The following is a 25,577-nucleotide window of genomic DNA, read 5'->3' as shown; positions in this document are numbered from 1 at the left end:
GCAGGTGTCACCAGATGCATGTTTTGGGCTGTCATGGATGCACAGGCATGTAAGTGAATGCAACACGAGACAAATACTTAGGGTGTTGGATGCAACTCTTCCTGATTTATGTGGCAACATACATCACGTTGTTGAGGCCATACATCAAAATACTGAGATTATGAATAGACGGTGGGGTGAGACCTTGGCAATCCTTGACTGTGGCATGTCTGTGCTAGAGCATGTGGTGGGAGATGGGCATCAGCTACGTGGACGTAGGTCAGCACCAACAACAGCTGAGAGTCTACAGGGCCATGCACCTTCACACTCCTGTAGTGGCAGTGACACCAGCACTACTGAAGGGGGTTTGCTGTCCACATCACATAGGAGCAGGCCATGGGCATGTGGTCCTGGCCGGTCCCATCAGGGACATGGATCCAGCAGACAGCAGTCACCATCAGGAAGCAGTACTGAATCTGGCCTTGAGTCTGGTGGTGCCAGTGAGACCTCTGGCAGGACGAGTTCCCATATCCATGGCCAGAGACAGTGAACTGGACACCCTGCCATGTACAATCTACAGCTGTCCAACATACCCCTGTGTAGGGCAGCCACATGGAGTGACACAGGGTGAATATAGTACAGTGTAGCTATCTAATACTGTGTAAGGTGCTGTCTGCTTGCATTAGTTATGGGTACACATGCAGTTGTATGTACCTTATTAGCCAGGATGCATTATTGCTGTTAGTGCCACTGACTGAATATAATCTGACATGCTGTATTCTGTTTGTGTTCCAGGTGTCTATGTGTCTGCAGGCTGTGGCCCTGCAGACATTACCAAGATGGAGTATGGCATAGTGGAAATACACCAACCATGTCATAGGCAAGGTACAGCTTTATATGTACATGTACCAGGTGTGTATACATGCAATAGTGTGTGTGAGGGATACTGTTGTCAGACAGTGTGACCTTGCATACATACCCCTTGTCACAGACAGGTAGCCTTCAGACATGTCACCTCAGTGTTGTGTAGTACCACAGGCTCATGCATACAGAACAGGTTACTGCAGTACTCTCAGCAGATCCCTCACAAACATAGCCATTACATTAACTGCAACAGATTCACCTGTCTACACCTGTTGCCCCTGCCATTTATTTCCCATACACTCAACCCTGATGAAGTTGGTGAGGGCAGGCATGATACTGTGTATGGCAGGTTTGTGGTATGTATTCCTGAGTTCACAGGGTGGAAAAAGGAGACAAATGGTATATAATTTGCATACACACAGTAAGGACCGACACAGGGGATGTGTATACAGTAATACAAACACAGTTGGCAATAGACAGATGAGTAAACCTACATATCCACTTTGATGTATTGTAGTACTACATACACATGATGTGCCCCACATAGATTATATGCATGGGACATAACCCACTACCTCATACAACATGTAATGTTGTGAATGCCTTCATGGATGGTGAGATAACCCACCAGAAATAGCATCTGGAGTCATGTATTGCTCATACAAACCTGGACAAGTGATAGGGTAGCAGATGTTGCATCAGCATGATGTTTCAGTCAGGTATGATACCTGATGCTGGCATGTGTGTCACTACATTCATTGTTGCTAATTTGGCAACTATATCACTTACATGGGCATTGTTAAGGGACACATACCACATATAGGTTGCAAACATCTGGATACTCCATAGACATCTATACAGAGAACTGGTATGGCTTGTACAATGGTTTAACATGCTGCATGTGAGGCAGATGCCATTACCACACTATATAAAGTAATGCCATCAGGAGGTGGTAAACAGGCATGGATGGTACACACATCAAAATGGTGTAAGCCAAACAGGATATGATCCTCACCCAAACACACACACAGTTGCCAGTATGGAGATTAGAACCCCTACTTATCTAGGTATTACTACTGTAGTGTTACGCAATTATCAGACACACCACTAAGCGTATATGATTTCACCTAGTCCCAAGGTACTTCTAAGGTGAATGACATCAACAAGCCTAGTAAAGTAGGGTGATGGGAAGTGTACAGGGTGGTACACAACTCAGAATGGTATAACCCACACAGTATATGATTCTCATACAAACACTTGTCAGTATTCAGTTTAGAACCCCACCTACCTAGTTATTTCTACTATAGTGTTATGCAGTTATCAGATGATCCACAGAGATTATATGATTTTACCTTGTCCCAAGGTACCTCTAAGGTGAATGACATCAGCAGGCCTAGTAAAGTAGGGTGATGGGAAGTTTACATGGTGGTACACAACTCAGAATGGTATAGCCCACACAGTATATGATTCTCACCCAAACACACACACACACACACACACACACACACACACACACACACACACACACACACTTACTTGCCAGAATTGAGATTAGACCCCTGCCTATTTAGTTATTTGCACTATAGTGTGATGCAGTTATCACATGTGCAACAGAGCTTACTGGAATAACAAATGGCCAAAGGTGCTGATAAGAATAACATCAGCAGGACTGGTAAAGTAAAGCAGTGGGTGGGAAACATATCAAAATACTTCTTACAAACATACACACTTACACACCCACACACACATATGCCAGTTCTGAGAGTAGAACCCCTGCCTATCTAGCTATTTGTACTATAGTGTTATGCAGTTACTACATGCACAACAGAGCTTAATGGACTGACAACTGGCCAAAGGTGCTGATAACTGTACAGCTGAGGTAAACTACTACAGGTGTCAGAAAGTCTGCTGTCAGTTTTTCCCATAGATCTTGCTAGTTCATTCTCTCTTGCACTTCAAATAGCCTAATAGCTTTGCACTTCAACAGGTTTTTGTATCAATTATTCTAACACACCTGAGAGCCATCCAGCAGTAGTTGTTCCTCATGGAATTAGCTCCAGTACTTAGTAGTTATGACCACCCCTCCTGGTATGATTAAAGTGCAGTTCTCTGTGCTTTTGCCCATTAACCTAGTGTACTCTTGGGCATTCTCAGTCACTGTTGCAACTGCCTCATGTACACAGACAACACTCTCCTCTAAACTCCCAACATTCAGACTTGTGAGAGATATCCCTATATCACTAAATTGGAAGATATGCACTCTCCAGAGAAGACTGGACTAGCTGGTCAAAGGGAGAAGGTCAACACCTGCACCACACCACATGGAACACATAGCCATCCAGAACACTCACTATCACAGCTCTGACATACAAACAAAAAACATGCACCCACCTTCACAGAGGCACTCAATAGACATTTACCCAACTAGCAGAGACCACCAAGGCAGACACCCAGTTGACCACCACAATACAGCACAAACCACAGGAGACATATATCACCTACACAGTGTTCCCCTCAACCTAAGCCCCTAAGGCTAACCACCTTGCCCAATACAGTCATCATAGGTGACTCAATAGTGAGGCACACAGATGTCCCACTCACTATGTTGAATATGGAGAAGGTAACAGTCAGCTGTCTATCAGGTACCAGAATCCAACACATAACACACCCTGTCAGGTCACTCCACAACAGCTACAAGTATCACTCTGTCATTGTCCATGTGGGTGTGAATGACCTGAGATGCACCTCCCTGGACTACATGAAAATACATGGTGGAGCTCTCAGATTATGTGGGCCAGGCAGGTATGACAGTAGCCCTGATCAGTATACTACTGTCACCCAGAATGATACTGCAGTACAAACAACAAATGATTGACTTCAACAATTGGCTTAATTGTCTGGTGTCATTCTCAGGGGATCCAGTATCTGTCTTCTTGGGATGACATGACTGACAGACCACTAAGCCTTGCCAGAGATGACCTGCATCTGTCACCCCTGGGTTTCCACCTACTGGCTAAGTCTCTTGCTCCCCTATAATGCCTTTTTAGGCGGTGTTCCAAATCAAATTACCATTGTAACAGCTATGAATAAATGCAATCTGAGGGTCATGCTGCTCAACACTAGACATCTAAATCTCAAGATGCAGTCATTCGAAGCACTCCTCAAAATGGTGAACATTGACATTTGTGCTGTAAAGGAGACTTGGTTTACAGCAGCAGACAGCACCCCTGCACTACCAGGCTATAACTCGTTCCACACCTGTCAGCACCAAAACATGGACCACGGCTCCAAAGGTGGTGGTGTCTCCATATTCATAAAGGATATGCACACCTCAGACTAGTATCCCAGCATAATACATCTGAGCTACTTCAGCTACAACTGACATTGGGTAATAGTGCAATCCAGGTCATAGCCTGCTATAGGTTCCCAGCCATGTCCCTAGACTCTCAATCCACATTCCTCAACACCCTGGAATCTGTCAAGGTCCAACCCAACACTCTCATACTAGGAGACTTCAACTACCCCTCCATCAACTGAGAAAAGTACTCAAGCACCAATACACTGGACCAACGCTTCCTGGAATTCATCAGTTCCAATGCCCTGGACCAGATCATTCTGAGCCCCAGTGGAGGAAGCAACATCTTTGACCTGTGTTGAGTACTAACATATGGGACCATCGTTCGACAACAGTAGTCAATCCCTACCTGGTCAGATCCAACCATAAAGTAACCGTCATGGACATCCATATCTCCCCCACACCCCCGCAAAGGTAACCACCTTGAAAAACTTCTCCAAAGCCGACTTTGGACTCCTAAAAACAGAGGTGGCTAACTTTACAGCACCCACACCAATTGAAAATAGCAGCATGTCTGCCAAATCATACACAAATGCACTGTACAAACAAGTACATAAATGCATGCAACTAGCCATACCCAATAGAACCAATACACTCTACTCCAAACACTGCAGGCCAATCTGGTGGTCCTCTGCCATTAATAAAATGTACAACAGAAGGAAGAAACTGTTGCAAAAAAAGGTTGAGTCCCAAGACTGAAAAAAACTCCCTTATTAGCCACAACAACAACTTGAGATCCCTCATGAAATCATCTAAAACCAGCTATGAGAGCAGAATTGCAGCAGACACTGACAACAATCACAAACCCTTTGATAGTTATATCAAGAACCTCCACGGCAATACCCAGAAGTGCTCTGAGTTACTGCACAATGCTACCTCCTATACTGAGCCAACAGCTATTGCCAACATTCTTGCCAACACATTCAGTGCCAGCTTTACCCCTTTCTCCCCCCAAAGGAAGAATCATAATGCCAGGGGAATGCCAGGCACCCAGCATCACTGCAGCCCAGGTTAAACCTGTATTGTACACGGGCAAAAATACAGCTTCCATGGGACCCACAAATATCCCTGACTGTGTTCTACATGAACTACAAAGAGACCTGGCTTCACATCTGTGTACCCTGTTCAGTCACAGCCTCACCTCAGGCTTTGTCCCTCCGAAATGGTGCACTGCTATAGTCATCCCTCTCCATAAAGGGGTAACGACTACAGACCCTGGAAATTTTCAGCCCATTAGCCTGATGAATCTGATATGTACAGCTATGGAGCACATAACCAGGGACCTGATCTACAAAGATATAAGTAATCTCCTAACTCTGTACCCCACACAGTTTGGCCTTGTGAAAGGGAAATCATGCCTGCTCAACCTGACTGACATCTTTGAGTTAGTCACCAGGGTTGTGTATGATGGTAAGTCACTGCATACAGCCTACATCAATCTGGCCAAGGCTTTTGATACCTTTCCTCAGTCAGGAATTATTGATGAACCCACCAATCTAGGCATCAACCCCTATATCACTAGGTGGGTTGCAAATTGGCTCACAGATAGAACACACAGTGTGAAAGCAGTGAGCTCCAAGTCAGACTGCCAACCAGTCATGAGTGGAGTCACACTGGGAATCACTCCTGGATACTCTCCTGTTCAGCATCTACTTCTCAGGAGTCCAGGCCAACACAAAGGGACTCTGGTTGACCAAGTTCACAGACGACTGCAAGCTGGGAGCCATCATTAACTCCACATATGAAGCAGACATCCTACAGAAAGGCCTCACTGAGACCAATGACTGGTGTGGAAACCATGGCCTGAAGCTTAACACCACAAAATGCATCATCATCCCCTTTGGTACAAACACAGTTACCACTAAGTACCACATCGATGGGAGCCCACTTAACACTGTAGGCATTATAAGAGATTTGGAGACACAGGTTGACAGCAACCCCTCCTTCAACCACCACATTGCCACTGTGGACAGGAAGTCCTTCTATGTGGCACATCTCATTACCAAGGGTTTTGTATCCAGGATGAAAGAGGTCATCATCTATGTCTATTCTTCCCTCATTAGACCAATCATCAAGTATAATGGCCCATTTGGCATGTACCTCACTAGACACCTGCAACAGCTGCAGAGGCCACAGAAGTACCCCATAAAGAGAATCCTAGGCATTAAACACAGGTGCTACACAGACAGACTCAAAAGACTCCAGCTATTCTCTGTCTGATATCACCTACTTAGAGGCAATCTTTGTTTGACTTACAAAGCCATGTCTGACCCAGTTCTTTCAGAAATGCTACATCTAAAGACATCCCAATCTCTCCGCACCACACACTGCAGTGACCTCAACCTCATTACCACAATCACCACAACATGCTGGAGGGACAGGTTCTTCACCCAGAGACTGCACATGCCCTGGAATAGACTTCCCATGCATGTCAATCAGAGCACCTAGCTGTCCCTGTTCCAGAGACATTTGATGAGTGGATGGGTAATAGAAAGTTCACCCCAGGGATCATTCCAGTGGCTCTACTTGATATTGGCACTGAGAACTAATGTCAGGTGGCACAATGGCAGGGCACTTCTATGGGCTAGGCTTGTAAAGGCTCCAGGGCCATTAGCCTAGTACACACATATGAACCTTTAAGGGGAATGGCATCAGCATGAATGATAAAGTAGGGCAGGGGGGTGGGAAGCTTATCAAAATACTTCTTCCTACAAACATACAAACTTACACACACAGTTATGCACCCACACACACATTTGCCAAATCTGAGAGTAGTACCCCTGCCTATCTAGTTCTTTGTACTATAGTGTTATACAGTTATCACATGCACTACAGAGCTTATTAGGCTAACAACTGGCCAAAGGTGCTGATAAGTGGAATGACATCAGCAGGCCTGATAAAGTAGGGAGTGGGTGGGAAACTTATCAAAATACTTCTTCCTAGAGATGTACACACATTTGCCAGATCTGAGAGTAGAACAACTGTCTATGTAGTTGTTTCTACTATAGTGTTACACAGTTATCACATTAATTACAGAGCTTACTGGGCTGACAACTGGCCAAAGGTGCTGATAAGGGGAATGACATCAGCAGGACTGGTAAAGTAGGGCACTGGGTGGGAGACTTATCAAAATACTTCTTCTTACAAACATAGACACACTTATACTTCCACACACACATTTGCTGGTTCTGAGATTAAACCCCCTGCCTAGGCTAGTGATTTGTACTATAGTGTTACACAGTTATCACACATGCTACAGAGCTTACTGGGCTGACAATTGGCCAAAGGTGCCGATAAGAGGAATGACATCAGCAGGACTGATAAAGTGGGGGCACTGGGAAGTGATGTGGATGGGAATGGCCTAAAACTGTTTACCTATAAACAAACAAACACACACTCCCTCACTCTCGCACACACAACTGTCACACACACACACACACACACACACACACACACACACACACACACACACACACACACACACACACACAGAGTTGCCAGTATTGAGATTAGATCCCCTACCTATCTAGTTATTTGTACTATAGTGTTACGCATGCAATTACACATGCTACAAAGCGTATAGGAGTGATGGTTGTCCAGTGGTACTTCTAAGGTGACTGACAGCAGCAGATCTTGTGAGGTAGGGCAATGTGAAGTGTACTGAGTGAGAACAGCCTCCTAATAACTAGACCTGCGGGACACACACACACACACACACACACACACACACACACACACACACACACACACACACACACACACACACACACACATGCAGGTGATGTGATATTATAAACCCAACCTCAGTGCTGTTACACAATGGGGCTCACGTTGTATGCTGGCACATGCAACTGTTTACAACTGGTATGCCACTGTCCACAGCAGGACATCACTGTATGCCATTAAGGGTATCCATGTATGTGACTCACTCTGTCAGTGTCCCCCTGTGTGTCTCCCTGTCACTGCTGTCTCTTATTTCCCCCCATCTATCTGTGTGTATGCTTGACATATGTTATCTGTTGCCATATATATATGTGCGTGTGTGTGTGTGTGTGTGTGTGTGTGTGTGTGTGTGTGTGTGTGTGTGTGTGTGTGTGTGTGTCTGTGTGTCTGTGTATCTCACACAACAGATGCAGATATATCACATATGAGCCACCTACAGATAGCTGAGGGTAATCATGTCTGATGTGTGTGAGTGGGGACAGTTGAGGTGTACATAGCTGTCTGTATGCATGTATGTAACAGACACAATACAGTCATATATTCCAGTGTGGGTTCCAACATGTCCTGTGATTCTCTAAGTGTAGGAGCATGCCCAGTGTGACCTTCTATAGTTAGAGTGGGACTCCATTCCAGAGACAGGTGTTCTCCAGTCCAGGATTTTGTGTGGTACAGCCATACCTCTCAGGAGTACATATAATTTTCTTCAGGATACTTGGTTTGTTTAGCAGACATTTTCTGGCATATCTGTATTCTGACACTGCAATGTATTGTGTCATTACCTAGAGCCAGACATCCTCAGATCATCACAGTGCTTTACCACAGGAATACTAGTTGTATGATGCATAGACCAATATTATGTGGGCAGCTATGTACATTCTTGCCCAACAAGCCCGTTTGTGAGGTGTGGCTACAGCCATTTTAGTAATGACATGCTGTGTAAACAGTCTGGCAACCTGGTAATATACTGGCTGGGGATCTCCTGCTTGTGTGGTATCTTTGTAAGCTGAGATGTCATATCATTGTGTGGCCATACCTCTCATCTGTACATTTTTTGGAAGGTTGTCCAGGTGTTTGGTTAGAGGTTTTATCCTTTTTACATAAACTTGTGTTTTTATGGCAAGTTAGTTACATATAATTGAAGAGTGATGTCACAAAATAATGATAGACATTACTGTTTCAGACTACATAACCTTCAGACAATTCCTGCTACTGCAAACCCATCACCTTACCAACTTTTTCAGTATGTAAGGGCGATATTTGTAATATATGCCTATCATTGTACCTTTGTTCCACTTTTATTTCTGCCCTTGTCCAGACATCTTGCTGTCAGAGGTTGGGAGTTATGGGTGTGGGTACAGAGTGCATTCTACTGTGCAGGCATGCCCATTATATGTAAAAGCAAACATAAGACAAAAGGATTATTGAGAATAACCACTGGCAACAGTACCAAAAAGCACTTATAGTCACAAAAGCCTTGCCACCATAGCTACACATCCTTCAATATGTTACTTATATGTGTAGTATATTCCACATAGCACTGTGACTTCCAGGTATGTCAGTAGCAGAGCAGTGGGTGTCACTGACATGCATAAAAGTTGGTACTGCAGTTATCCACACATGGCCATGTCAAAGACAGCACTGTACCTAGAGCACTACACGATGGCTTCCAGGAGGATGTGCTGGCCAGATCAGGCAGTATTAACCACACATACACATAGCTCATTGACCCTTGCATATTGTGGATGTGCAACATGTTTTCATGTGTATACGTACAGCCCTGCCAATGTGTATTATACTTCTATTTCCCCTGCAAACATAAATGTTACTGCATTTGTGTGTGTATATGCCGGGGCACACCTGTCAACTGCACACATTTTCACAGACTGTGCTGATATTTGCTTTACATTTTGGTTCCATTTACCATACTATTATTCCATGTCTTGGGGACTGGAGGCATATCAGTAAAGAGCACAGGTCAGATTTTACTGGCAAAGATTTTAATTTCAGACTTCTTACCCTTCATAGCCTTACTGCAACTGCGGGTCCTGCTGTGCTATCACTATGTGAGTCTGTGGGGGGGTAATTCTACATTGCCACCATTTGTGTGCCTTTACCAGACATTTCTCTGTGGTTTTCTATAGCTGGCGTGCTGTGTGGGTGTGAGGGGTGGGTATGGGACTCCCACACTGACATCCATGCCTGTGATCTGTGACCCCCAGTTAGTTGTCCCCACACAAAAATGCAGTGGGATTTTCCACCTTGAATACTACTGCATAGTGTGTGGGGGACAGTTATGGCCAGACATTTCCTGGTGTCCCACATAGCTGTCAGTTGTGTGCTGCTATTCCAGTAGGCTACCCCATTCCCTTGCATGCATGCAGCATTACCATAGATATGCTAGCAAAATTTACTAATCTATTCATTTATTGTTAAGAAGACTGACTTACCTTGTGCTTGGGGCAGTTGTGAGGATGGTGCTTGAAGGCCACCTATGTTGGATGCACACAGTACACTGCCTATACATGGTAAGTTACAAGTACTGTGATGTGTGTGTCATCCATTTTACTGTGTGTGTGAGTCAGAGAGGGGTGTCAGTGTCTGGTGTCCCTACAGTGTCAGTGTGTGTGCTATGCATTGCCTCTTTGCCAAGGCCTGAGCATACTGGGCATGCCTCCATCTGCCTAGAGGAGCAGGCTCAGGGGCCTCCTCCTTTGAGTCTTCTGTGCCTGTGGGGACCTTGGCAATGGTGGTGGGCTGTGTGGCTCTTCCCCGTGCTGTTCCTGCTGCAGCTGTTTCTGCAGGACCATATTGTGTAGCATGGCACATACTGTGAACATGTGTGCATATGTGGCTGGAGAGTACTGCAAAGCTCCACCAGATATATCAGGGCAGCAGAACCGTGACTTGAACATCCCAAACACATGCTCTATAATGATCCTGGTTTGTGAGTGTGCCTCCTTATGGCGTTCTTGTGTGGGTGTATGTGCATTTCTGATGGGTGTCACCAGTGCATAGCCAGCATCCCCCACCAGATGGCCATACCGGATGCCCCCCCCCAGCAAATGCCTGGTACAGCTGTGATGAATGTCAGATGTGGGAGTAGTGATAGCTTCCAGGCCTGCCAGCACACACATTCATGATAATTCCCTAGGCATTGCACACAACCTGGCAGCTGATGGAGGGAAATCTCTTGCGGTTTATGTAGACCCTACCCTGTTCACCAGGTGGTGATCTGATGTGGATGTGCGTGCAGTCTATGGCACCCAGTACCTCCGAGTATTCTGCTACATGGTGGAAGAGATGCATATTGCTGGTCTGCTTCTCATGGGTGTTGGGGAAGTAAATGTGCTCACTGGCATGTGGTAGCATGGCATCCAGGAACTGGTGGAGTACCCTGTATGCAGATGCCTATGAGATGCCCATAATGTCCCCAGTAAGTTTTTGGAAAGTACCTGTAGCTAGAATTCTTAAGGTTACACATACCATGGTATCCACTGGGATGGGTTCCCCTCTGTTGGTTCTAGGTCTGAGTTGAGGCCAGCACCACTTGGTGATTTGCTGAAGTATGTGTCTCTGTCCACCCTGTAGTGCTCTACTATCTCTAGATCATGTAGCCCCTGGTAAGTTTCCCTGGGTCTGAACACTCTTCTCCTCAGTCTGTGGCAGGTGTCAGCATTATCCTCCTCTCTGCCCTCAGCCTCTAGCGCATACTGATGTATCAAAGAAATGGCAGCCCCTAACATTTTTCCAGTTAAAATTCCCCCCACATGTCTACACCAATGGTGCAGAGTTTGTGGGAAAAACAAGACTGTAAGGTGTTTCCATAGTTTATACTGTTCTGCTGCAGATGCTGCCTGTATGGTTGGCTGACTATGATGCATTCCACCTGCTGGCTATGTAATTTGTTTTTGATTGCTTTTATTCTGCTATTTTCCTTTTTTTTCCATTTTTCCCTTCCCATTTCCTCCCCTTTTAAGCCCCGAGGCACGCCGCGCAAACCTGGTACTCAAATGTAAACTGTCCTGCTATTTCCGGGGTTTCTTTTGTTTATTTGTTTTAGACCTGGTGCTCACCATGCAAACCCATTTAGGTAATGTAAACATGAAGAAATGAACCTCCCCTGGACGCAAACATGCTCCTCATTTCATGGAATAAGTCAATACAGCCTCAGACACACCCCCTTGCTTATCTGTGATTAGTTAAGCTCAAATGTGAGCCGTGGAGCTCCAATGTGCTTACACAAAGCATGACACACACCCTTTTCATGTCAGCTGCTTCTCCTGCTTACACCACTACCTTATAGCTCCTACACAGTTAGGTGCAGTTTGGCACTTAAAAGATTTTTGTGATTCAGTAAATTTCCCATCATTTGCATACCCCACTGCCTTAGTCCATAGTTACTGCACTAACACAGAGCCTTTCCACTTGACAAACAGTGTTCCACTGCCTTCACATATCTGGTGGAGCCTTGCAGTACTCTCCAGCCACATGATTCTTCATGCCATAGACTATAATGGCAAAATGCAGATTTCCCTTAAAATTGAGTTTTCACATTTTTTTTATTTTCGGCATGATCCTATTTGCGCACTGCTGCCCTATGCTTAAACAGCTGAAATCAGCCAAAAAAATAATAATTTTGATTTTTATAAACATGAAGCAGTCTTCCATGCTAATGGCCATATGTTTGACCATTGACATGCCTAAAGACTGTAGTACATGCTTTTTTGGGAGCTGTCATGCCCCCATTTTGTTATTTGCAGAAATGTGTTCGGTTAGTAACCGAATACATTTCTGAAACTTACACTGTTCTTGCAAGGATACCTGCCTGTTTGCTGAATCTCTAATTCACCTCATTTGCATGGTTTTCACCAGCACATAAGGTAATTAGCATTCTGTAGTCATATCTATACAGGAACAGTGTAGGCATGCTCATGCACATCAGATCAGCTGGATCACTAGGTGGCCATATTCCGTGCAGGAATGGCTACACTGTTCCTGCATGGATGCTGAATCCTGGGGGCTGTCATTATTATCCTAGGTGCTGACCACCACACAATGCTGCTAAGTGTGATTGTGTTTCTTAAGGCAGCTGACACTAATTTTTGAATATTTACATGTTTCACCATGTGTGCGCTAAGCTGCACTCATGTAAATATTAATAACAGAAGAAAAAACAAAAAAGAAAAAAAAACAGTTTAATACATGTTAAAGAATTGCACATCTCTAGATTTGGACTCTTGTTCTAATGAAATTACAAAACACAGTGGGAGTGCATTATATGTCTTTGTCACAGACACATCGTTGCAACAGCAATCAAATCATGTACATACAAGCAATTCCCATTTCCTCTACAGTATTAAGAGGACATACACTTGCACATTCTCAGTTAGTTCTACATGTGCAGCTTATGTATTTAGTGCGATAAGTGATTACACAACCCTTTATGAATATGTTTGCACAAATGCAGCTCTGTCTTCTCTTTGAATTGTGTTCATTCTTCCCTTATCTCTGCTATAATCTTAGGCATGCCGTCTATAGTGCATTGTGTGTCATGTTCCTTTAACTGTATGATAAAAATATAGGATAGTGAAAAACATTTATCAGCACAGGCAGGAGAGTTTGTCTACTATTGAACAAAATGATAAATGTGTGCTGTTTTGTTTTATTTAAAGGCTTGCTGAAGTTAGTTCCACACTCTGTAAGTGTACCCTCACTGACACACCAACTGCAGGGAAGATTGGCTGAATTGCTGTTGTGTTTGCTTTCTCCCTCACACAAATCATTCACAGTTGCAAGCCATTAGCAACTAACAGTGGTATAGGGACTACACTACACTATGTTTATATCTGCTACACAAAGTCAAAAGTTTGGTATTCAGCAGTTCTAATGAGTTCACACCTCATTTCCATTTTCACCATGCTCAGAGAGCTGAATCTACACTATAAAAAGGTAATTGTGTAGCCAGGGAACTTGAAGGTGAGAAAACTTATGTATTTGGACAAAAGAATGTTTGGTATTCATGTGAAGGTGATTTATTTGTACAGAAGGCTTCTAATTTGGCTAAGGTATGCTTGTATTATTCAAGTACATTCTAGCTTTAGAAAGTGTTAACAAATCTATTTATATATCCAGGGGATAATGTAACTTTTATCTGTATGCACTTCTTAATACATCACTGTTAGCATAGGCATTTTTGGAAGACATTTACATTTCACAGATAGGTTATAAACTTTCATCACCAGTATTATTTTTAAAAATTGATCTGAAAATATTCTATGCTATTGGAGAGAAATATAATGCACATGTCACGGACACAAGTGTTATGCTTCTGAGATGGCCCAGGGCCAGCTCCATCTGAGTGTTGGGCACAGTGAGAAGTGACTGCCGATCATAAATTGACATTTCTGTTTTAATTGTGTACACATCCTGATAATTGTGTGGAAAGCATAAATACAAGTAATTCTGTGGTATTCCTTGGTTTGTACGAACCTTCCATTTGTTTGTTATTTTGGGGGTGGGGGAGCCACCTAGCACTGTGTGCTGTAAGGACAAAAGTGTGTCTCAAGTGCTTTTCTGTTGAAAATGTGTAGGTGTCCTGATATTTTAGTGGGAAACATAGTACATTACTTAAGTGGTATTCCTTTGGTCAAGCCTGGGTTTGTTTGTGAGGAAAGGTGGGACAAGCACATAACCTTCAGTTTTATTAAATGAACAATGTGTTTCCAGTGCTTAATGTTGAAAATGTATATGTAAGCAAGACATTAGTTATGTGATATTTATGTGTTTTATCTTTCTGTGTTTTGTGTCACATAGGATTATGGCACCCAAGCCTGCAAATCCACATAATCCCCTTTCAGTTACTTTGAAAATGAAGTGATAATTCAGGCTTTCAGGCACCATGGAGCCTTTCTGCTTAAGAGAGGATGTGGCGAGATGGCTGCTAGAATGCAGCTTTGGGACCAGTTAGAGAAAGATGTCAATGCAGCAGGAGGTTGAAGCAAAAATTATGATCAAATGCATCATTGGGCCACTGATATGATTCCATCAGCCTAGAAATGAGCATCTATAGTTGCCAGAGAACAGCTGGTGATGGGGGGTGATCCTGCTACCAAGCCCCCACTGACGCCAAATGAAGACTTCCAGTCCACTGTTAGAGATCCAGGCAGCTCAGTGGAAACTGTAGACCATGTGCTTGATGTCAGTGCTGATGTAGCTGGGAAGACAAGTGTGTCCCAGGAGCAGATTCCAGGTAAGCTTACATATGGCAAGCTTTATATTTGCTAGTATACTCAAATATATAAGTTGAGTAATACTTCCTGGGAATTTTTTTTCTGTACCTATTGATAAATTAATAAGATTTATATGATACAGTTGTTCAGTATATATGGGTGTGGGTGGACATGTCAGCCAATTTTCAGTTTCAGCTATTTCTTACAGGACATATAGGTGATTGTATATTCATTGTCTCTGTGTGTTATTCCCATTGTGATGGTTATTTGCCATCTTTTTCTTGCTTCATTTCTTCCAGGACCATCCTCCCTACAAAGTGTGGAGACATTTGCACATGGTAAGCAAATGTTTGTTAATGAGTATTGCTTAGATATATGAATGATCTATATGTGTTAGGTGGGTGTAATGAGTGTCTGTATTGCTGTACCATCTGCGATTGTGTGACCAGTGTTACTTTATCTTATAAACTGGTTTAAAATTTAGTGTAGTAGTACTTTATTTCCTGTGTTTGCTGCTGCAGGTGATCCTGACAGTGGAAGCAAAGGACTCCTACCACCTGATGTTGGAGTATCAGTAGACTCTGAGGATAATGGTGGCCAAACAGAGGCACAGTTTAGGGGGATGCAAAGGCTGAATCTGACACTGAGGTTGTGACTCGCCTATCCCCTGTATTTCCTTCAGACACAATCAGTATGCCTATGCATACTAACTTTATTGAGCCCTCAGATATTGGACAGGTTGAGGGTGACACTCTTGATCAGGGTAGTGTGATTACTGTAGCTTCAGTGCTGGATGGCTCTGGCTGTAGCCAAAGTGTAAACAAGGTGCAATGCAGAAAGGTTGGTATGGGTGCTCAGAGGAGGCCTGTTGTCCACCGACCACCTGATTCTGGTGTGTCATTATGTGCCACTCAATGTATATTTAGGGCCATCATGGAGGCACTGGCACATTCCACTAGAGCCTCTGAGTACATGCTTAGGGTTCTAAATGTAGCAAAAGCTGGCTTGACTTTTTCCAATGGATCGGATGAATGATATGATGTAATGGGCAATATCTGTGAAGGAATGTCTGTTGGGAGGGGAACAGCCTTCACATGGCTGTAGGTCAGCAGCATCATCTGCTGTTAGCCAACATGGCTGTGCCCAATCCCGCTCCCAAACTTGCAGTACTTCCACTGCTCCATCAGTGGTTGAGGTGCTCACACATGCTGTAGATCATGGAGTCATGAACCTGGAAGTAGTCATGAAGAAAGTTCATACAGTAGGCATCGCTCATGTTCAGGTATCACCAGCATATCTTACCATGGGCTTGGACATGCAAATGCAACTCCTGACACAGCCAGTTCTCATAGTCAGTGGTGACAATGATGAACTGTTACCTCTACCATGCACAGCTCACACCTGTCTGACATGCCAGGACATAGAGCTAGCACAGAGCTTGGTTGTGTTCTTGCAGACACTCACAAACACATTTCACATCAAGTGCCCATACAGACACATACACACATAACAGGTACATCAGGTAATCGTGAGGTTTGCAGGTCATTCTGTCTCATTGATCATTTGATGATTAGCTACATTTCTGGCTGCCTGTCTTTCTTACTCACACACATTCACTAGTTTTGTGCCAACTTTGGCCCCCTGCCTCCCCCCCCCCCCAACAATACTCTGTGCAGATGATGATAATTTCATCATCACCTTGTTTCTATCTTTTGGATTCAGGAATACATATATATTTTTTCTGATGCCCAGTGTGCATAGATGACTGAGTGCTTAGTATATACAGTATGTGTTGGTGATGCTATTTTGAAAATAGTACTGATTTCTTACAGCCTTTTTACTGTTGTGAATAATATCTTAAAATCAGTGATACATTGGTACAGCTTATTTCTCCACTTGTGAGAATGTAGGGATAATTACAGACTTGGGAATGTTTTTTTGTATGGTGTGTATTTTTGATGCATGAGGCCTATTAGCTGATAAAGAGGAAAAAGTGCTGTTACATATTGATGTCATTGTTGGGCAGCTCACACATGTACTTAGGTACATTTTCAAGTAACAGTATGCAAATTTCTGCCATACATTTGCAAGTAACAGTATGCAAGTATCTGCTATTCATTTGTGTTGTTACCCATTTATTTTCCTGTTCCATGTTCAGCACTTATCTTGATAGTCCTGCAGTTGCAAGTGTTTTAATTTGGGGCTGACTCTATGTGATGCTAGCAGTACACAGCCATTACATGGGTAAGTAAAGGTTGTGAGCAATGCCTGGCATCGATTTTACTGTATGTATGTGCATAGGATGAAAGTTGTACCCCTTAGGTGGTGAGCATGTCTGCTATCCATTGCCTTGGCCAGAGTGAGGGCATATTGTGCATACCAACATCAATCTACATCCAAAGTGGCTGGTCATTCCCCTTCTGAGTCCTCAGCAATGTGTGGCTGTGGTGACTTTACCAGTGATGGTGAAATGTGTGCCCCTTTGCCTAGGAGTTCCTGTTACAGGTGTTTCTCAGAATAATGTACTGGGATCATACTGCAGGGACTCCCCACCAATGTATCTAGGCACCAAAACCATTACTTCAGCAGCCCAAAGACATGCTCTGTGATATTTCTTGGTTGAGCCTCTTTACCGCATTCCTCCATGGGAGTGTGTGCATTTCTGTTAGGCTTCATCAGCCATGGTTCAGCTGTGTACTATGCATTGTGGGATATCCTCCCTGGAAAACCTCTGGTAGAGCTGTGAGGTGTGTCAGATATGGGAGTCAGGGTAACTGCCATGGTTGCCAGCACACACATTCAGGATGATTCCCTTTGCATTACATACAATCTTACAGTTAATAGAGTGGAAAATCTTTCTGTTTATGTAGTCTCTTCTCTGTTTCCCGGGCGGTGCTTTGATCTCAATGTGTGTGCAGTCTATGGCACCCAAGACTTCAGGGAAGTGTGCTATGGGGAAATCCAGCATAGTTGTAGCTCTTTCCTCAGGGTATGGAGAAAATACATGCAGTCACTGTCATTCAGGAACTTGATGTAGAATAATGGCCTGTGACACCCACAGCATGCCCCCTGTTGGTCTCTGGAAGGTTCCTGTAGCTAAAATACTAAGTGCTACACCTACCTTGGTCTCCACAGGTATTGGTTCCCTTCAGTTTATCCTTGCTCTCAGTTGAGGACGACAGAGGTTGCAGAGCTCCTGTAGTGTATCTCTATTATCCACCCTGTAGTGCTCTACTGTTTCCACTTCATGCAGACCAGGAAAAGTTAAAGGGAGTCTAAACACCCTTCTCCTTTCTGGCCAAGGTCTGTTAGCAGCAGCAGCATAGAGTTGAGCCTGTTACACATGAAGAACAGTAGCAGCCCCTAAAATTCTCTCCATGTAGTGTAGTTTCAATAGCTGTATTCTAATAGGTTTTAGAATATGAGGCCAAAACTAGCACCAGTCTACATGGATGCTTTATAGCTTATTGAATAGCTCATCCATCTTGGATGTGTTGATTAGCATACAGTACAGTTGCTTATGCTGTAATTAGCATGCCTCAAAGTTTTTCTGAGATTGCATGGCTCTACACACCATGTAGAGCCACCTACTGAATACAACGAGCCATATTGGGTTTATTGAATTCAGCCCTCGGTCACTCAAGATTTCTTATTCCCAGTACACAAAAACAAATATCAGGCAATTTCTTCTGATACTGACAACAAGCATAACAAATTAAAATGGGTGATCAAAATTATAACAACAAGGCAGTATACTCTGTGATAGATCTATATCATAATGTCAACTTTAAATATAATTGAAGCTCAAAACATCAACCTGACTATATTGAATAGCCAGAGCATCGGAAAAAAAAATAAACATGAAACTTTTTTTTTATTTACAAGGGGCAAGCCTCCCTCACACCCCACAACCCCTCATAATTATATATACTAAATCAAGAACGCACTACAGTGGGGAAAGGGCAAACCTGCCATAAACAAACTCTACAACAGAAGGAGGAAACTGATGCAGAATAAGGTGAAGTCCCAAGACTGGAAAAACTCCCTTATCAGCCTCAACAAAAAGTTGAGATCCCTCATCAAATCCTCTAAAGCTAGCTATGAAAACAGAATTGCAGCAGATATTAAAGACAATCACAAGGCCTTCTATAGTTATGTAAAGAATCTCCACGGCAATATCCAGATTTGCTCTGAGCTACTGCACAATGGAAGCTCCTATACCGACCCAAAAGATGTTGCCATTATACTGTCCGACAGATTCAGTGCCAACTTTACCCCTCTCCCCCCAAAGGACCAATCACAATACCAGTAGATTGCCAGGCACCCAGTATTACTGTTGCAGAGGTTAAAACAGCACTGTCCAAGGCCAAAAATACAGCTGCTATGGGACCTGACAATATTCCTGGTTGTGTTCTACATGAACTGCAGAATGAACTGGTACCTCACCTTTGTGCTCTGTTCAATCACAGCCTCACCTCAGGCTTTGTCCATACCAAATGGTGCACTGCTATAGTCATCCCTCTCCACAAAGGAGGAGTGACTACAGACCCTGGGAACTATCGCCCCATTAGCCTGACAAGTCTGATATGCAAAGCTATGGAACGCATCATCATGGACCTAATAAACAAAGATATAGGGAATCTCCAAACTCTGGATCCCACGCAGTTTGGTTTTGTGAAGGGTAGATCATGCCTGCTCAACATGGTTGACTTCTTAGAGTCAGTCACCAGAGCTGTGGATGAAGATAAGGTGGTTCATACAGCCTACCTTGATCTGGCCAAGGCTTTTGATACCATTCCCCAGTCAGGAATCATAGAAAAACTCACTAAGCTTGGCATCAAGCCCTATATCACTAGGTGAGTTGCAAACTGGCTCACAGATAGAACCCACAGTGTGAAAGTAGCTGACTCCAAGTCAGACTGCCAACTAATCACGAGTGGAGTCCCACAGGGTTCAGTCTTGGGTCCTCGTATCTACTTCTCTGAAGTCCAGGCCAACACGAAGGGACTCTGTCTGACAAAGTTCACAGACGATTGCAAGTTGGGAGCTATTATTAACTCCACAAGTGATGTTGACATCCTATAGAATGGCCTCACTGAGACCAACAACTGGTGTCAGAACCATGGCCTTAAGCTCAATGCCAAAAAATGCGTCATCATCCCCTTTGAGAAAAACCCAGTTCCCATGAATTACCACATTGATGGTAGCCCACCGAATACAGAAGAAGTTATAAGAGATCTGGGAACACAGGTTGACAGCAACCTTTCTTTTGATCACCACATTGCCACTGTGGTCAGAAAGTCCTTCTATGTGGCACATCTCATTACTAAGGGTTTTGCATCCAGGAAGAAAGAGGTCATTGTCTCCCTCTACTCTTCCCTCATTAGGCCAATCATCGAGTATAATGCCCCATTTGGCATGTACCTCACTAGACACCTGCAACAACTGGAGAGGCTGCAAAAGTAACTCACAAAGAGGATCATAGGCCTTAAACACTTGTCCTATATGAGCAGACTCAAAAAACACCAACTATTCTGTTTCATATCACCTATTTAGAGGCAATCTCTGCTTGACTTACAAAGCCATGTCTGACCCAGCTCTGTTAGAAATGCTACATCTAAAGAAATCCCAATCCCTCTGCACCACACACTCCAGAGACCTCAATCTCATTACCACAATTAACAGAAGATGCTAGAGGGACCGGTTCATAACCCAGAGACTGGCCGTGCTATGAATAGACTTCCCATGCATGTCAAGCAGAGCACCTCGCTGACCCTCTTCAAGAGAAATCTTGATGAGTGGATGGGAAACAGAAAATTCACCCTGGGGATAACTCCATTGGCTCTACTCAACAGAGGCACTAGGAGCTAAGGTTGGGTGGCACTATGCCAGGGTAATCCTATGGCTAGGCTTGTAAAGGCCTCAGGGCCTTTAGCCTACTACACACCTATGAACCCATGAAGCTATCAACCCCACTCTTCACAAAACTGAATAGCAGTGGATGTGATAAACAGCTACTGACGTTCAATTTTGCCTGACTGATGATTTCAGTTTTGACTATTCCTGCAGTTGACATTCTACACACACCCTGTGATTATTTCTAAGTCACAATAGGTATAACAGTTAATGGATAATGTTGATTCTAATGACCTAATAGTGGAAGAAAACAGTTATTTCCATTTAGGTCTACCCCCTTACATCAATTGGAGAAGATTGCACATAGGGCAATTAGAGAAGGAAAAAGGATTTCAATCAGTGGAAAAATCATTCCCTTGACAAAACATAACAGTGGTTAATGAGAGACAGAGATAGGATTTGGACAAATAAATACAAGCAGTGACATACTTTAAAGATTTATGAGAGAAACAATTTTAGAGTGTACAATTTCAGCCACTTAAATATTACCGAAGAACACCACTGCCTTTTTGAAATGTGGCTTATATTAATTCCCTCAGCAATTATGAATAAAACATTAGTCATGTTAAAGTTATTTTCTGTAAAGTGAATTTAGGTTTGTTTGTTTTTTAATAACAATAGCAGTAATGAGAATTATAAACAAACACGTTACAAAAAGTACATTTAATCCCCTAATACATCCAGCAGTGAGAAAATTAGCTTCTGGAAAATGTGTAAAAAGTGCTATTGTTTGTCCTGGAGGGAAAAGAACTTTGTTCAGTGAGTTTGCAACCAGTTCTACTGTCATATTTAAGAAAGGGGGGGGTTAGATGTCAAGGATTATACTGACTATGCAGGAGGGATGTCATTGATGTTAAAAGACATTGAAAGTTACATCCAGGTAAATGAAATAGCCGTGGCATAAAGGAAAATTGATTTATTTCTGGAATATTTGAGGCATAATGGTGATATCACCCAAACATTTTATGCCATTTTGAAAGTTGATAAACCTATGATACCTTCTGTCTTTGGAATACTGAAAATTCACACAGATATTTACACCCTTTGCTCAATCCTGTAGTGTCAGTGACAGGCTCCAAAACTAAAACACTATCAAAGTATATAGATAGAAAACTAAAAGGACACAGCGAAGAGGCAAAACACATTTTGAAAGGCTCTTGGGAATTTTTGAACCATATTAAGGGATGAAATTTAAAAAGGAATTTATTTTTGTTAAAATAGACATTAAGAACCTATTCTCTGTAATACCACATATTACTGGGATGGAATGGTTCCTGGAGGTCACTGGTGAATTTAAGGAACTTAAAAAAGTTGAATTAAACATTGGGCCAGATTCCATAAAGTTTGTGAAAGCTACTTGCAGAAAGTGCATCAAGCAGAAGGAAGACGTACAGCAGACCTGATGTAGATGCAATTTCAGAAGACACGCTGAAGGCAGCCTGAGTACTTATGTATTCAGCATACGATAATCAAGGATTCTGAGCATGCCAGCCTGATTCAAAATACATTGTGCACACTCAACACAACTTAAATGCAACAAACAGCCACACAGACTCTGTTTCTGAAATCCTTGCTGTAAGCTTTATGAACCCCAAAGAATTCAACTAAACATGATGGATTACAGTGAAAGCCATGGCAAATCCTCAAAAAATTTATAAGAATGTATCCTACTGTTAATGAATTGCAACAAGATGCAGTGATACAAATGATAAATGAGGTTGTGGCTGTGCCTCCTAGAAGGCAGCCAGCTAGAGTCAGAGCAATGCTGCAACTAAACCAGTTATCAGATCAGCAAATAATTGACAGATATCAGCTATACAGACAACTGGTGCAGGCTGTCTACGTGTCCCCGGCACATGCCTGTGAAGACCCTGCAAGGAAATCCCATCCCCCTTGAAATCAAGTCAAAGTAAACTTTATTGTCGTTTAGAACTACACACGTGTAGCCTAAATGAAATTCTGTGCATCAGCTCAATTCTTGAGATTACTAAGGAAAGTGAAACAACACATACAAGTAGTGGAATAAACATAACTGACAAATACAGTACTATTTCCAATATATGCAAGAAAGAGCAGAGACATTTACCAGCACTCAAGTATGAAAATAATACCCCCTGAGTTAAATTAACTACCTGTTTAAAGTAATACAAAACACACTACAAATTGAACAAAGCCTAAGTTATTTGTCTAATATTGCAATTGAGTGGGTTAAATAATACTAACTATGGATATAATAAATAAATATTGCACTTACTGGGAATATATGTAAGTATATACTGCACAAATAAATAAAAAATGACTTATTATGTCTCCAGACCCCTGGGACTAGTGCCCAAGTTCAGAAGTCTAATCATTGCAGGTTAGAAACTGTTATTGAATCTTGCAGTCCTGCAGCAGATGCTGCAATATCTCCTGTCCAATGGCAAATGCTTAAACAGTCAACGTGCAGGATTTGTGGTGTCCTGTATTATTTTGGTGGTCTTTCGGATGCTACTTGCAGAATAAAGTTGTTGTATCGATGGAAGATTGGAACCTGTTACCTTCTCCGCAACCCTCACCAATCTTTGTAGTGCCTTCCTTTCTGTAAATGTGCAGTTTCCAAACCACACTGATGTTACAGGTGAGAATGCTCTCTGTTGCACCTCCTCACAAGGTGGAGAGAATATGAGGAGGAAGCTTAGCTTTTTTCAGCCTTCTTAAAAATTGGAGGCATTGGTGAGCTTTCTTGACCAGTTGGCTGGTGCTTCCCAACCATGAGAGATCCTCTGATATGTGTATACCCAGGAATTTCAGATCCCTATCATATGATAGAAACCTCATTTGACTGAAACTCATTTGACTGAGACCATAAGACTGAATTTTCAAAAGACTGAAAAGTCACTTAACTGAAACCCATAACATTGAAACCCATAATATTGAATTTCAACATACTAAATTGTAAACTGGACCATATAATACCAGACTAGCTGGAGGACTACTCCCCCCACACCCCTCAATGTGGGGGGCTGTGCCTCCCACACACCCCCAACTATATATACTAACTCCAGGATTGCACTACAGTGGGGAAATGGGCATATACCTTTCACTTACCTTACAGTAGTCTACATGCTGCCACTAGTATGCCCTTTTCCCCACTGTAGTGTGATCCTGGAGTTAGTATATATAGTTGGTCTGGTATTATATGGTCCAGTTTAAAATTTAGTATGTTGAAATTAAGTATTATGGGTTTCAGTCTTGTGGGTTTTAGTCAAGTGACTTTTCATTCTTTTGAAATTTCAGTCTTATGGTCTCAGTCAAATGAGTTTCAGTCAAATACAATCCTGGGTCTTAACTACAGTATCTAGGGTATAACATTGGGATGAAACAGCTAGGCTTGAAATGGCCTCCGGGTCAATAGCCTAGTAACCTCCTATGATCCTATAAATGGGAGTTGAAGACTGCATGATTAGCAGGACCACAGTAGATGGGCCAGCAGCTGAACTCTGTGCAGGTTGGACCATGGACAGTGATTCTCAATAGCCAGTGGTACTTCTGCAGACAGGTGGCTTGCCTTTACCATCTTGCAATCTGCTAAGCACAGTCATGGACTGAAGAATCCTTCTGGTACCATGACACTGCTGTAGTACTGTAGAGGCCAGGGTTTCTACTGACTGTGCCACAGCTAGCAGACTCTTATTCTGAGTGGCCATCATCTCACCGTGTCTATACTTTTGTCCCTCATGCATGACACGTACCTGGTGTGCCACATGATCTGTTGCACAGGCAAGTGCACAGATATCTGACCAATGCAGTTGCTGTGACCATTCATTTGCCTGCAGCAGGAGGTGGTCATCCTCTAACATCTGGCCGTGCACATCTGCTCTCCTACATCTATTGCAATGCCCTATTTATGGTTGTTGTGTGGAACTGCTATCAGCAGCAGTCTCACCTGGGATCTGTTGGTCAACAGCCTCACCCTGTTTAATATCCACTGTGCCAGCATCCTCCAAATGTCTAGACAATCTGACCTCAACATCTGAGACTATAGCTGCAGCAACATCACTACCAACCTCATAGATGGACTCTCCAAACACCTCATGGTCCTGTGTGCCAGAGACCATACTACCATGCTGAGACACATCTTCACCAATGTCATGATTGCTGGATGGGCTGCTGAATGATATAGATAGTTGATGTGCTGCAAGATACAAAGACACAGATCAGAACAATGTGCTTACATTACATGATGGATAGCATCAAATATATATGACATATATATATATATATATATATATATATATATATATATATATATATATATATATGTGTGTGTGTGTGTGTGTGTGTGTGTGTGTGTGTGTGTGTGTGTGTGTGTGTTTTTCATATATATATATATATATATATATATATATATATATATATATATATATATATATATCACTGTAATGTTACAAATAAAAATGACTTTACTTAATGTCTACTTTAGGTACGATTCATGAAATCTACATATATGAAGTGTATAATTTGGTTAC

This window comes from Protopterus annectens, chromosome 11.part0 (assembly GCF_019279795.1).
Source record: "Protopterus annectens isolate FY-2018-M chromosome 11.part0, PAN1.0, whole genome shotgun sequence".
Classification (NCBI taxonomy): domain Eukaryota; kingdom Metazoa; phylum Chordata; order Ceratodontiformes; family Protopteridae; genus Protopterus; species Protopterus annectens.
Note: the sequence above shows the minus strand (reverse complement) of the source record.